The sequence below is a fragment of the Palaemon carinicauda genome, chromosome 41, assembly GCF_036898095.1.
Source record: "Palaemon carinicauda isolate YSFRI2023 chromosome 41, ASM3689809v2, whole genome shotgun sequence".
Taxonomy (NCBI): domain Eukaryota; kingdom Metazoa; phylum Arthropoda; class Malacostraca; order Decapoda; family Palaemonidae; genus Palaemon; species Palaemon carinicauda.
Genome location: NC_090765.1, coordinates 53,827,156 through 53,840,991, shown reverse-complemented (window position 1 = coordinate 53,840,991; position 13,836 = coordinate 53,827,156). Strand labels below are relative to the sequence as shown.

The 13,836-nt window shown below is 42.7% G+C and overlaps 1 long non-coding RNA gene across 2 annotated transcripts in view; it reads right to left on the bottom strand.

Annotated features, from left to right (window-relative positions):
* The window catches only part of LOC137632663 (uncharacterized), a 290,790-nt gene that overhangs the window by 264,571 nt on the left and 12,383 nt on the right, over nucleotides 1-13,836 (bottom strand). For both annotated transcript variants that reach the window (XR_011042076.1, XR_011042077.1), the window contains exon 2: nucleotides 8,054-8,111. This is a non-coding gene — a long non-coding RNA (uncharacterized lncRNA). The remainder of the gene's footprint in view (nucleotides 1-8,053; nucleotides 8,112-13,836) is intronic.

The window sequence follows — 13,836 nt, the reverse complement described above, 5'->3', positions numbered from 1 at the left end:
CAGCCCACATGTAAGTGAAGTAACTGTATACTTTTGTATAATGGTATCAACTAGTCAACTGCATGGTCAAATTCGTTGTTCGACAACCCACGGATAAGGAGGGCGGACTGGTATGGTAGAACTGTATCAAAAGTAATGGGTCATGAATACAACCGTGATGAACATTATACATCACATTCTTGTAGTTATATATTGTCCATTAATAACTACTCTTCCCAATCTTTATAGAGAAATGTTATTTTGATAATAAAATAAATTTTTGAATATACTTACCCGGTGATTATAATAGCTGCAACTCTGTTGCTCGACAGAAAAACTCTACGGAAAAATTCGCCAGCGATCGCTACACAGGTAGGGGGTGTACTCAACAGCGCCATCTGTCGTTCAGATACCCAGTACTCATTGTAAACAAAGAACTCAATTTTCTCCTCGGTCCACTGTGTCTCTATTGGGGAGGAAGGGAGGGTCCTTTAATTTATAATCACCGGGTAAGTATATTCAAAAATTTATTTTATTATCAAAATAACATTTTTCAATATTTAACTTAGCCGGTGATTATAATAGCTGATTCACACCCAGGGGGGTGGGTAGAGACCAGCAAAATATGTTTACATCATATGAGCTAAGAATTTTTATTTCATTTTAGAAGTTATCAAAATAACTAAACAAAATAAATAGGTACCTGGTAAGGAAGTCGACTTGAACAATTACTCTGCCTTTTTAAGTACGTCTTCCTTACGGAGCCTCGCGATCCTCTTAGGATGCTGAGCGACCCCTAGGAGCTGAAGTATCAAGGGTTGCAACCCATACAACAGGACCTCATCAAAACCTCTAATCTAGGCGCTTCTCAAGAAATGACTTTGACCACCCGCCAAATGAACTAGGATGCGAAAGGCTTCTTAGCCTTCCGGACAACCCAAAAACAACAATAAAAACATTTCAAGAGAAAGATTAAAAAGGTTATGGAATTAGGGAATTGTAGTGGTTGAGCCCTCACCCACTACTGCACTCGCTGCTACGAATGGTCCCAGAGTGTAGCAGTTCTCGTAAAGAGACTGGACATCCTTAAGATAAAAAGACGCGAACACTGACTTGCTTTTCCAATAGGTTGCGTCGATTATACTTCGCAGAGATCTATTTTGTTTAAAGGCCACGGAAGTTGCGACAGCTCTAACTTCGTGTGTCCTTACCTTCAGCAAAGCTTGGTCTTCCTCATTCAGATGGGAATGAGCTTCTCGTATTAACAGTCTGATAAAATAGGATAAAGCATTCTTTGACATAGGCAAAGATGGTTTCTTAACTGAACACCATAAAGCTTCAGACGGGCCTCCTAAAGGTTTAGTTCGTTTTAAATAGAACTTAAGAGCTCTTACAGGGCATAAGACTCTTTCTAGTTCATTTCCAACCATACGATAAGCTTGGAATATCAAACGATTTTGGCCAAGGTCGAGAAGGCAGCTCGTTTTTGGCTAGAAAACCAAGTTGTAGAGAACATGTAGCCGTTTCAGATGAGAATCCGATGTTCTTGCTGAAGGCATGAATCTCACTGACTCTTTTAGCTGTGGCTAAGCATACCAGGAAAAGAGTCTTTAAGGTGAGATCTTTCAGGGAGGCTGATTGTAGTGGCTCGAACCTGTCTGACATAAGGAATCTTAGTACCACGTCTAAATTCCAACCAGGTGTAACCAAACGACGCTCCTTCGTGGTCTCAAAAGACTTAAGGAGGTCCTGTAGATCTTTATTGTTGGAAAGATCTAAGCCTCTGTGACGGAAGACTGATGCCAACATGCTTCTGTAACCCTTGATAGTGGGAGCTGAAAGAGATCGTTCTTTCCTCAGATATAAGAGGAAGTCAGCTATTTGAGTTACAGAGGTACTGGTCGAGGATACGGATACTGACTTGCACCAGTTTCGGAAGATTTCCCACTTCGATTGGTAGACTCTAAGGGTGGATGTTCTCCTTGCTCTAGCAATCGCTCTGGCTGCCTCCTTCGAAAAACCTCTAGCTCTCGAGAGTCTTTCGATAGTCTGAAGGCAGTCAGACGAAGAGCGTGGAGGCCTTGGTGTACCTTCTTTACGTGTGGCTGACGTAGAAGGTCCACCCTTAGGGGAAGTGTTCTGGGAACCTCTACTAGCCATCGAAGTACCTCGGTGAACCATTCTCTCGCGGGCCAGAGGGGAGCAACTAACGTCAACCTTGTCCCTTCGTGAGAGGCGAACTTCTGCAGTACCTTGTTGACAATCTTGAACGGAGGGAATGCATATAGATCTAGATGTGACCAATCTAGGAGAAAAGCATCTATATGAACTGCTGCTGGGTCCGGGATTGGTGAGCAAAATATTGGGAGCCTCTTGGTCATCGAGGTTGCGAAGAGATCTATGGTTGGCTGGCCCCAGGTGGCCCAAAGTCTCTTGCATACATCCTTGTGGAGGGTCCATTCTGTTGGAATTATTTGTCCCTTCCGACTGAGACAATCTGCCATGACATTCAAGTTGCCTTGGATGAACCTCGTTACTAGTGATATGTTTAGACCTTTTGACCAGGTGAGGAGGTCCCTTGCGATCTCGTACAACGTCAGAGAGTAGGTCCCTCCTTGCTTGGAGATGTACGCCAAAGCCGTGGTGTTGTCCGAGTTCACCTCCACCACTTTGCCTTGAAGGAGAGACCTGAAGCTTTTCCAGGCCAGACGTACTGCCAGTAGCTCCTTGCAGTTGAAATGCATTGTCCTTTGACTCGAGTTCCATATTCCCGAGCATTCCCGACCGTCTAATGTCGCACCCCAGCCTACGTCCGATGCGTCCGAGAAGAGAACGTGGTTGGGAGTCTGAACAGCCAGGGGAAGACCCTCTCTTAGGTTGATATTGTCCTTTCACCAAGTCAGACAAGACTTTATCTTTTCGGAAACCGGGATCGAGACCGCTTCTAGCGTCTTGTCCTTTTTCCAGTGAAAAGCTAGATGGTATTGAAGAGGACGGAGGTGTAGTCTTCCTAGTGACACAAATTGATCCACGGATGACAGCGTCCCTACCAGACTCATCCACAGCCTGACTGAGCAGCGTTCCTTCTTCAGCATCTTCTGGATGGATAGCAGGGCTGGGGGCTGATCGTCTTGTTGTTCAGCAATGTCCTCATCAGAGGGTTCCTCATCCGAAACTGATGAGGAAACGGCAACGGAGTGGGCAACGTCTGGCTCGCTGAATCCGGTCGCACTGGTGGATGCGTGACAGAGCTGGACGCAATATCATGGAACTGCTGCACACTCTGTGAACTGTCAACAACCATGGGTGCGCGAGGAAGCACAGCGTCAACCCGAGACTGTCTAGACCGTCTGGGTTGTGCAGTCAACACCCTACCGGGTTGTTGAGGTTGACGCACTGCGTCAAAACAAGTCACCTCTGCTGGTTGTTGAACGTCCTGAACGTCAACAACCACCTCCGAGCGTCGCTTAACGTCAACGTGCGGCTGGCAACCCACACTGGGTCGCATCGGTGGAGGAACCACCTCAACTGGCAGACGCGAGTAGGTTACCTCAGCGTCAACAGGGCGCACAACCGACCGGTTGGAAGGTTGTTGGCCAGAAGGTTCTTCTCCGCATTTAAGTCCTCTATCAAGGACGCAAGCTTGGACTGCATGTCTTGCAGCAAAGCCCATTTAGGGTCTACGGGAGCAGGTGTGGCAACAGACGGGGTTAGCGACTGAGGCGGAACCATTTACCATCCCTGAAAGCCTTGTTATGCGTGACATAATAGTACAGCAAAACTTCAAAGGCTCGACAACAGCTGTGAAGTTGACCTGTAAACAACTTGGAGCGTCTCCTGGCTAGGCGCCAGGGAGAGTCTACCAGAATTGAGAAGTCTATCTGGGCAGAGGCATGAACTCCCAAGCCGAGAACTTCTCTCGTGTCATATCAGACTCTCGCTCTATAAACCAGTTTAAAAGAAGGGAAAGCAAAGGCTGTATCCCCCAAACTCCTCCTGGTGAAAAACCAGTCGCCTAGCCAACGTAACGCTCTCTAGGAGAGCGAGAGAGCACTAGCTTAAAAACAACGGCTTCGAAGTAGCTAGGCCTAGTGTAAGCTCTGACGTTTAGGCGAACGAGGAGCAGCAGTTACAAAAAGATCCGGACGAAGATCCTTAAAAAAAACATCATGATTTAATTAAAGTCCATAGGAGGCTAAGCAGCTTTAGGCTCCTCTTCATCTGACAGAGTCCTCAAGGGAATATCAGTAGGAGGGAGAACAGCAACTTCCTCATCTACAGGAACCTTGTCCGATAAAAGCTGAGTCTCTCACTGGTGCATTAGTAGCGGACCAGAACGCAACGTCATATAACTGCTTGACAGTCTGTGAACTGTCAACAACTGAACTGTCAACCACAACAGGTGCGTGAGGACGCACAGCGTCCACTCGAGACTGCTTTGACTGCCTAGACTGAGCAGTCAAAACAACTCTAGAATGCGGAGGTTGACGCACAGCGTCAAAACAAGTCAACTCCGATTGTTAGTGAACGTCTTGAACGTCAACAGGAGCATCAGCCAGTGGCCTAACGTCCAAATGCGGCTGAAAAACCACACGAGACCGCATCGAGTGTGGTTCTAAACAACCTGACTGACGTGACTAAGCTACGCCAACGTCAACAGTAAGCACAAAGGAACGTTAGGTTGGCTGAAAGCCAGGATATCGATGAGATAAACGGCTAGACTCAACGGACTAATCGGCAGAATAGTCTTCCATAAGGGAGGCAAGCATATACTGCATGTTTTGCCATACAACCCCTTAAGGATCAACGGAAATGGTTGTGGTAAGAGACGAGGGTAACGTCTGTGACCGCAACACTTTGCCTACAAAAAAAGACTCTCGGAGTCTGTGTTACGCTTTTGTTAGGCAGCGAGCAGTTATCCGATGACTGCATAGGGTCAGAGCTGTCCTAATGGCTGTAACCAGGACGCTGGACCTGTCCTGAAAGGACTGACTTTCGCTTAAGGGCTTCGAAACCTTGTGACAGGTTTCTTATGCGAAAAGCCTACGGATGGCGAGGAGAAACAACGTCTCTCTCGTCTTATGGTAGGGGAGATCTTGGTAAGATACACCCGATACCATAGAGGGAAAACGTCTGTTCGTTGGTCAAGGCCTCTCGAACCCATAAGTCGTTTGACATTACTTCTCCCCTGGGCTTGGGAGCATGTAAGAGGTCCCGGACTAGGTGAACGACAGGCACGAACAGACGAACCCTCGGACGCAACACTGTAACACTTTGCGCCTCGGACGCAACACTGTAACACTTTGCGCATATCACTTTATCCCTTCGATTTTCTGTTTAGCACTTATTTCTACCTGAAACACGCAATTCTACCCTTCATTAAAAGGTAGTAATTGCGAAATTAGTCGTATAATGCAAGCTCATAATACCAGCAAAAAACAGAAAACATATTTTAAGATAAAAAGAAAAATCAGTGGCTGGGAAAGAGACTAAACACTAGTTCATATAACTACGTTTTCAATCTCTCACCGCACATAGCCTGGGGACGAGAATAAAAACCTAAAAACGTTTTATCCTTCCTCCCCGTACAGCGACTAGGGACGTGAGTAACACGAGAACAACGTTACCCGCTTGAACGGAACGTTTTCTCTCCTCTCTCTCCCTCCGTCTCTATCTCTCTCTCTCTTTCTCTCTTGATTTCGCACATAAGAGAATAGCCCAATTATATATCGTCAAAAAAACATGTTATTTGACTAAAGGAAAAAACTGAAAGGTTTTTCAAAAAAAAAGTTCCTTTAAATTAGAATTTAAAACATTTAAGCTAAGAAAGAATGAACAAAACGTCAGAATCGATTTACTCTTACTGCAAAGTGAAACCGTGATACACTCTCTCTCTATCGTAACGATAGAGCGCATGTTGAACGTCCTGAACGTCAACAACTGCGTAGCATAAAAAACTAAACGTTAGTTCATCTTTGAAAACAGTACGAAGACTATCAAAGAAATTCTTTCATAAAATATTACATTTAAAAAGTTTTAAATCCTTAGCTCTTTAAAAGCTAAAGACGATATAAAGGGCTCAACGTTGATTAACTTCGGTTTCCAAGTTAGGACCGCCTACTCTCAGGAAAGGTCTATATAAACAAAGCATTAAAATTTATTTTTATATGTTTATAAAAAATGGAAAGTTAATCGAAGAGGCCTAATAAAGGCGGAGAGATATAAAATATATAGAGGAAAATCTATAACGTGATAAGATAATTACTAAAAGCCTAAACACACTTCCGTCTAAGGGAAGGGTCGGCCATTTAAAAGTGAAAGAAAGTCCATACTCTCTTTGTCACCATAATTAAATCTATCCGAAACGAGTTCAAGTTTTAAGATGAAGATAAAACACCTGCATAGCGAAAGCTCAAAACTAGAATAGTGTACTTCACCAAATAGTTGTGAAAACAAATCCAGTTAGCAACAGCGAATTAGTAGGTCTTGCCGGTAGCCCGACAGAGAGAAAATTGAGTTCTTTGTTTACAATGAGTACTGGGTATCTGAACGACAGATGGCGCTGTTGAGTACACCCCCTACCTGTGTAGCGATCGCTGGCGAATTTTTCCGTAGAGTTTTTCTGTCGAGCAACAGAGTTGCAGCTATTATAATCACCGGCTAAGTTAAATATTGAAAAAATCAATAATATTCTTAGGAATTAATCACCAACTCCCATCTTTTTACATTTGAAAATGATTATCGTACCTCATGATTAACAGTCAATATCAGTACCATGACCCATTTACGAACTTCATGACCAGACTCTAGGGATTTCTGTATGACAATGGAAATCTTAAAAGCATCACACATACCCAGGTTCTTGCAAAATCCAAACTCTTAACTAGAAGCAGATGATTACTTTTAGTGTACATAATTGATATTTTGCAAGCAGACATTCAAAAATCCCTTCAAGAAAACTTAGAGAAGAGGACAGACAACATAGAAGTAATCATTTGACTTTACGAAAAAAAAAGGAAAATATAATTTTGGTCTAAAACTTTACAAGCATAAAGGTCATGTTAAAGACCTTAAATCATCTTAGATATAAAAAAATATTAACGTTAAGAATAAGGTAAAAAAAAATATTACTGAACACAAATGTTTCATACGAAGTCCAGATAAATAAAAATCCCTGGATGTAGAATGCCTTGTGAGATTTAAAAGGTTGATATTAACTAATTTGAAATACCAGTAAAGTGTTAGAAAATGTAATGTGTACATAAACAGATAGTGAAAATCTCTACTTCAATCCTTAACCACAGTAGCTTTAAAATGTTTAAGCTAACCTATCTTTGAACATAATAAAAAAAATTCCCAAGTCAGCGCTGTATAGTCTCACACTCAAGTGCTTAAAAGTATAATTCAAATTGAAACTGATGGTGAAAATCACTAAGACCTCAACTGTATAGTTTATAAAAGGGATTTTGACGAAGGAAAAATCTATTTCTGGGAAGAGGCCTGTGACGCCCGGTGAAAAGGGTCCTTCTTTACACTTTTCTAATATAAATCTTCCAAATATACTAGAGAAAGATAAAAGCATGGAATGCAGAGGTTACAACCCTCGCGCGATCACCTTGTAGGTGTCGTGTATTTAACAAGGGCGTGTGAAAACCACTATTCACAGGCTGTCTTCCATTTAGATAATCCCTTCATCAATGGGGAGGGCCGTGACAGGCCCTAGAGAACACAGTTGCACTACCCCACCGACATCTACCACGCGCGCTCTCTAGGACGTCCTTCTGTTTTGGACTTGCCCGCTAAGTCGATAGTGTTTTGCTCTATGTTTTTTCGCAAGTGTCCTATCTATCTGTACACATTCTCCAAACTTCCACAACCTATAACATCTACCTGGATTAAAGGGTTGAAGTATAATTTGCCATAAAATAGATGGTCAAAATCATCTATTGGAAGACTCACTTTGCCTTTATTTACAGGAAATATTCATGCCAATACTCACTACAAGCTAAGAAACATTTACAGTCCCCAACATAAACTGAAAAAATGCTAAAATAACTAAAAACATCAAACTTACCAAAACCTAGGCAGACTTCACGTGGTCCATCAGGCTATGCTTAGGATTTCATCCACTCCTGAAATAAAATATCAGAAACTCCTTAATTACCTTTTCATCAAGTCCTTATTTCATTTAGCAATGTTATACAGTACACAACATCAAATAGAATTACACATTTCAAAAGAAACAAGACTTGTATTTTTCCAATTGTTAAATTGTTAAAAAGGCAGATGCTTAATGACAGGTGGGTGAGTAGTATCATCAACCTGTCAGACGGTAGGCAAGCCAACTTTGATATTCAACTTCGTGTGAAGGAACGTCTTGTAACTCATAAAAGAAAGAAGGATCGCTGGTTCTTCTCTCCCTACCAGGAGTCAATTTCTCTCCCTTCAGAACCAAACTATCTGGAGAGAGAGAGAGAGAGAGAGAGAGAGAGAGAGAGAGAGAGAGAGAGAGAGAGAGAGAGAGAGAGAGAGAGTTTCATTCGACCAAAAAAGTGCACATACTGTACTTAGTTTGGTACAAGAATGAGCACAGGTGATAGGAGCATGAGTACTTGTACTGTACCTTATACTTAGACCCCTTCCTGGTTGTATGTCCATACTGCTTGCAGCCAAAATCAAATGTGAGCATCTACCCGATTGATACGTGGGAAGGGCTTTCCCGCCACCTGTCAGTCATTAACTACAGTACTACATTGCACAGTACCTTGTTAAATTTCAAGGTGTGTTCTCCTTTGATGAAGCCATACTCCTATTACAGGACAATGATTGGGTTTGTTTTTGAGTAGAAACAAATAAAAATCCAGGGAAAAGCTGCTACTACTGCTGCTGCTGATATTGTTGATGACAAGAATTTCCAGTAAATAAAAAGACAATCATCAATGATAAAAAATTTGTCCCGAACACATCTTCGTTGTCAATGAGACCGACTTATATCGTAAGTAAATGCCGGATCACTCATTTATTTCAAATGATAGAAAAATCAAACGACAGGGTACAAGATAGCTATTGATAAGCTATCAATAATGTTAGGAGGTGACGTCACTGGCAATTTCAAACTAAAGCTGCCGTTAGTTTTTCTACGCTCTTAATTCATGGACACAGCCACTCAAAAGCATACTAAAATTGACACTTACTGCCATTTAGATGGGTAATCTAAAGGGATGGGTTACCCTCCTCATTTTTGAAGAAGACTCAACAGGTCATTTTATATTAATTTGTATTTTTCCTAACTATATATACCCCCATCCTTTAATAGGAGTTTGATTTGAGTGAAGGTGGAACTCGCTTTCAAAATTTATAACGAAGTGTCTGTAGTAGCTGGCAGGTAGCGGGAAAGCCTCACAACAACCCTGCTGGCTCACTGAACAGTGGGGTGGATAAGGCAGGAAGTACAGTAAAACTTAATGGAATCAGGTTTGTATATTAGGAAAAATACATATAACAACAAAAATTTGCGATTTGTTCCTACACAGGCACAAAACCTTCTCCTTTGATAAGAGATTTATCCTTAAGTGGAAGTCCCTGAAACCAAACTGGATGTTTCTGTTGTTGATAGATGATCATGAAGGAACCTACATCCCTAAGGGATATGTTGTCTTCAATGCCAGAATAAAATAATGTGATCGGTTTATCTTACTTTCCATCCTTCCCCCTTGTGGAGGATGGGGGAAAAGCACTTCTATCTTGATAACTCAGTATAGTACCTTACCTGCGTCAAGGTCCGATCCAGAGAAATAATGATTCTATCACTGCACTCAAAGGAAGGAGAAGGATAGGAGGAAAAAAGCCCAGACATTCTTACTCTCCTCCTAGACTGATGTCGCAACCGCTATCTTAGACGAAACGCTTCTTGTACTATGAGCGAGACAGGTATGCTATACCATCTGCTGAGCCACTACCAGGGACTCTAAAGAAGGGATTCTAAAGAGATGTATCGAGGGACTTGTGGGTGCATTCCCGAACATAGTGCTAACGGGCAGATGTGGTTGAAGAGCATAGTAGCATGCCAACGTGTATACTCGTTATTTGTCATCTCACGGGGTCGTCTTATTCTTTGTCTTCGGAGACGGAGTCAATGGGACTCTTGGGCAACAATGCTTCTCTAACAGGGAGAGAAACAGTTGAAGTCACATATACTCAACTCCCATTGATCATAAAAGGGAAAAGAAGGTCAAAACCCTTTCCTTCCTACCAGCAGTGTGAAATGACGAAGATGCAGGAGAGGTGAAGGAGTAACATGAAATTCTCCTTCTATCAATGGTGTGCAAAGATGTCTCACTTCCTCAGTTAAGAGGACATCATCATCACCAGTCCCCAATAGCAAGGAAATAAACAGCAACAGGAGTGGCGTTAGACAGGAACAGAAGTGTATATTAGCAGGTTACAAAATCTTTCTTCTATAGTTTCTTTCACACACAACCTAAAAAACCTAACAGTAATTAAACAGCCTGTTAGTGGCGCCGGGAGTATGCCTATACTCTCCGGTGGCTGAAAACAAAGAGGTTACTCAGTGAGCCAGCAGGAATGGAGGAACTTTTTGGTGATTGAGGGACTGGGGGGGGGGGCTTCCTGAGGGGTGGGTTGAGGGACTGGGGGGGGGGGGCTTCCTGAGGGGTGGGTTGAGGGACTTGGGGGGAGGGTTTGCGGGGCTTCTAGGGGGGGCCTTCCTGTTGGGAGTTGAGGGGCTTCCCCCACTACTCTCCAGTAACTACCGACACCTTGTTATAAATTTCAACAGCTGAGTTTCAGCTTTACTAAAATCATCTCCTATTAAAGGACAAGGGTGTGTATGTGTGGTTTAAAGTCCTGTTGGTTCTTGATTATGCAACTGGACATCCTACACATCTGAATTCCATATACTCAAATGCTACTGTTATCTTATTACCACCAAATACGTCTTTCATTCAAACCATGGACCAGGGCGTCATAGCTCTCTTCAAGTGGTACTACCTACGATGTACTTTACATCAGGCTGTTGATGCTACAACGGCAGATGATGGAATGAACATTCAAGAATTTTGGAAAGCCTACAAAATTTATCCAGTGATATCAAACATCAATGCTTCTTAGATCAAAGTGACTCAAAGAGCAATGAATGCTGTATGGAAGAAACTGTGCCCTAAATTCAATCATCATTTCAAAGGTTTTGATGCGGCAGTAGAAGATGTATCAAAGAATTTCGCATCCCTTAGTAACGAACTTGAGACGAAGTTGGAGAGCTTTGAAGAGTTGATTGGAGCTAACAAGCAACCACTGACTAAGACTTGCTGGGGTTAGAGGAACAACAGAAAATTGATGAAAGTTTCCAAAATCCCGAACAAAGGAACTTCAAACTTAAGATATGCAAAGAGCCATTATTTACTCAAATGTATGGCAAATCTTGAGTCCCAGGATTCTATAAATGACCGTTTTGTAAAAATTTCTGATGGTGTTAGAAATTTGTTCCTACCATATAGGACAATTGCCAACAAAAAGGAGAACACTGTCAACCAAACTTTAGATTAGTTCCTTATGAGTCGAAACACGAAAGGCTAAAGAGTATTGTGGCCTAACCCTCACACCAAAGAACCACTACCATCAATATCAGGTGTTATAGGAAAGAAACCTTTTATAGAAGCCACGTCATCACCAACAACCGAAGCGTTGTCATCATCCTCTTCCAACAACTAGTTTGTCACTTCTGACACCACCTTTTTTGGTGTCGAGCAAGCGGAAGATAAGCCAAGTTTAAGGTAAAGTGACCAATGTTATTGTGTTAATGTTACTATATAGTATTGTACTACATTACATATCTTAACATTCTATCTGGTTTTCATTAAATGATACCAGGTTAAAAGTACTTTGTCCTGTATTGTATAATTTTAAGGTAGTGCTTGAGCTTCATCTCCCTTGAGCCTAGCAAGGAAGTAGGAGTGCTTAACTCTTGTATCTTGTACAGGCATCTGTTCCTGGGAAAGGGAGGATTTTACCACATTGCCGCTCCTCTCTCAAAACCATGCAGAGGAATGGTCAATATCTTTTGAATCTTAGTACGATACCATCTTATGCTTCGCTGACTAATTGCTATTCCTCTTAGAGGCAGGACATCTGTTATAAGTAAAGAAGAAAAAACACGAACTTGGGTGGGGACATGGTAAAACGACTACACCTTAGTTCCCCCTGTCGATCATCCAAAATAGTGAGAGAAAGTGTGGTCCTCTTTCTCCCCCATTTCCCATAGGAGCTAGGTTTCATAAGCAGGAAGAGTTGAAACTTCATCCTGAAGGAGAAGCATGAGTGCCATATGGAATTTAGATGACTATAACCACATGCAGAGAGGCCAAGAGAAGTTACCTGCTTCGACTGAAGACAGAGGATGAATAGGATGGTCCCTTGTCGCAATATGGTTTTGGAGAGAGTGAGAGTTTCGTATTAAAGATCAGCCTTGGAGTGCCAGAAAGCTCTGTGCACTTGAAAAAACCCTTTGCTATATCAGCATAGTGCTGAACAGAAGTAAAGTATGTGACAGAAGCCCTTCGACTTGAATATTCTGTGCTCTGAAGTATAGTAGAATTGGCGGGTCAAGAAGCATCTGAGCCTAAGAAAAAACCAACCTCACATCTAACTTTGGTAAACAAAGTAGATGCAGATTTATTTTAATGTCTCGGTAGAAGTGATCGACTTGAACTAGGAGATGAAAATGTCTTGCATGCTTCTTGTTGGGCATCATCTAAGGTGTTGTCTATCCATTAGCTTTCGGGAAGTTTGACGAGTGAACATAGAGGATGGTGGCCTCTACCTTGATCGAAGAGTAAATTTTTGGTCAAGTATGTAACCATGTACAGTACTAAAGAGAATCATGTATTAGAGCACCTCTGTGTTCCCAGTATGTACCACTCCTCTTGGTATGTGCCTTTCTTCTTGGTATGTCCTATTACTCTGAGTGGTAAGTTAGGTGTGTACTATTTTTCTTGATTGGCCTTGTACCCTGAGTGGTATGTTACGTATGTTCTCGGTACATACCAAAAATGTGTGTGCACACACGAATTGCCAAATGTTCTCTAAAATTAGAGCGAGGTTACATGTGAACATTAAAATGAGCTTTTCCCAAAGGTAGCACACGAAAAGTCAAGCGTGAATTACGAGGAGAGCATGCATAAGCAAATAGATGAAAGAGTGCTAACAGGGAGTTGCTCGTCTACAGGAGATTCTTCAATTTCAGAATAACCTTTGCTAAATGGGGTGAGAGCATGAACAGAAGTGCACATGCAATCTCTCAGTGCTTCAGCAGTAGAGCCCACTTGTGCATAAACAGATGTGACAGCAAGGTCCGATGAGTTTGCACGCAAGTGGGGTAGTGGTAGTGATCAGAAGATCACATGCCAACAGATGAGCTTGTGCCCTTGTTGGGTAGATGATAGCATGTAAATGCTCCAAGTCCAATGAAGGTGTGCTAAGAGAAGAGGGTGCGCTGAGAGAAGAGGGTGCGCTGAGAGAAGAGGGTGCGCTGAGAGAAGAGGGTGCGCTGAGAGAAGAGGGTGCGCTGAGAGAAGAGGGTGCGCTGAGAGAAGAGGGTGCGCTGAGAGAAGAGGGTGCGCTGAGAGAAGAGGGTGCGCTGAGAGAAGAGGGTGCGCTGAGAGAAGAGGGTGCGCTGAGAGAAGAGGGTGCGCAAAGAGAAGAGGGTGCGCAAAGAGAAGAGGGTGCGCAAAGAGAAGAGGGTGCGCAAAGAGAAGAGGGTGCGCAAAGAGAAGAGGGTGCGCTAAGAGAAGAGGATGCGCTAAGAGAAGAGGGTGCGCTAAGAGAAGAGGGTGCGCTAAG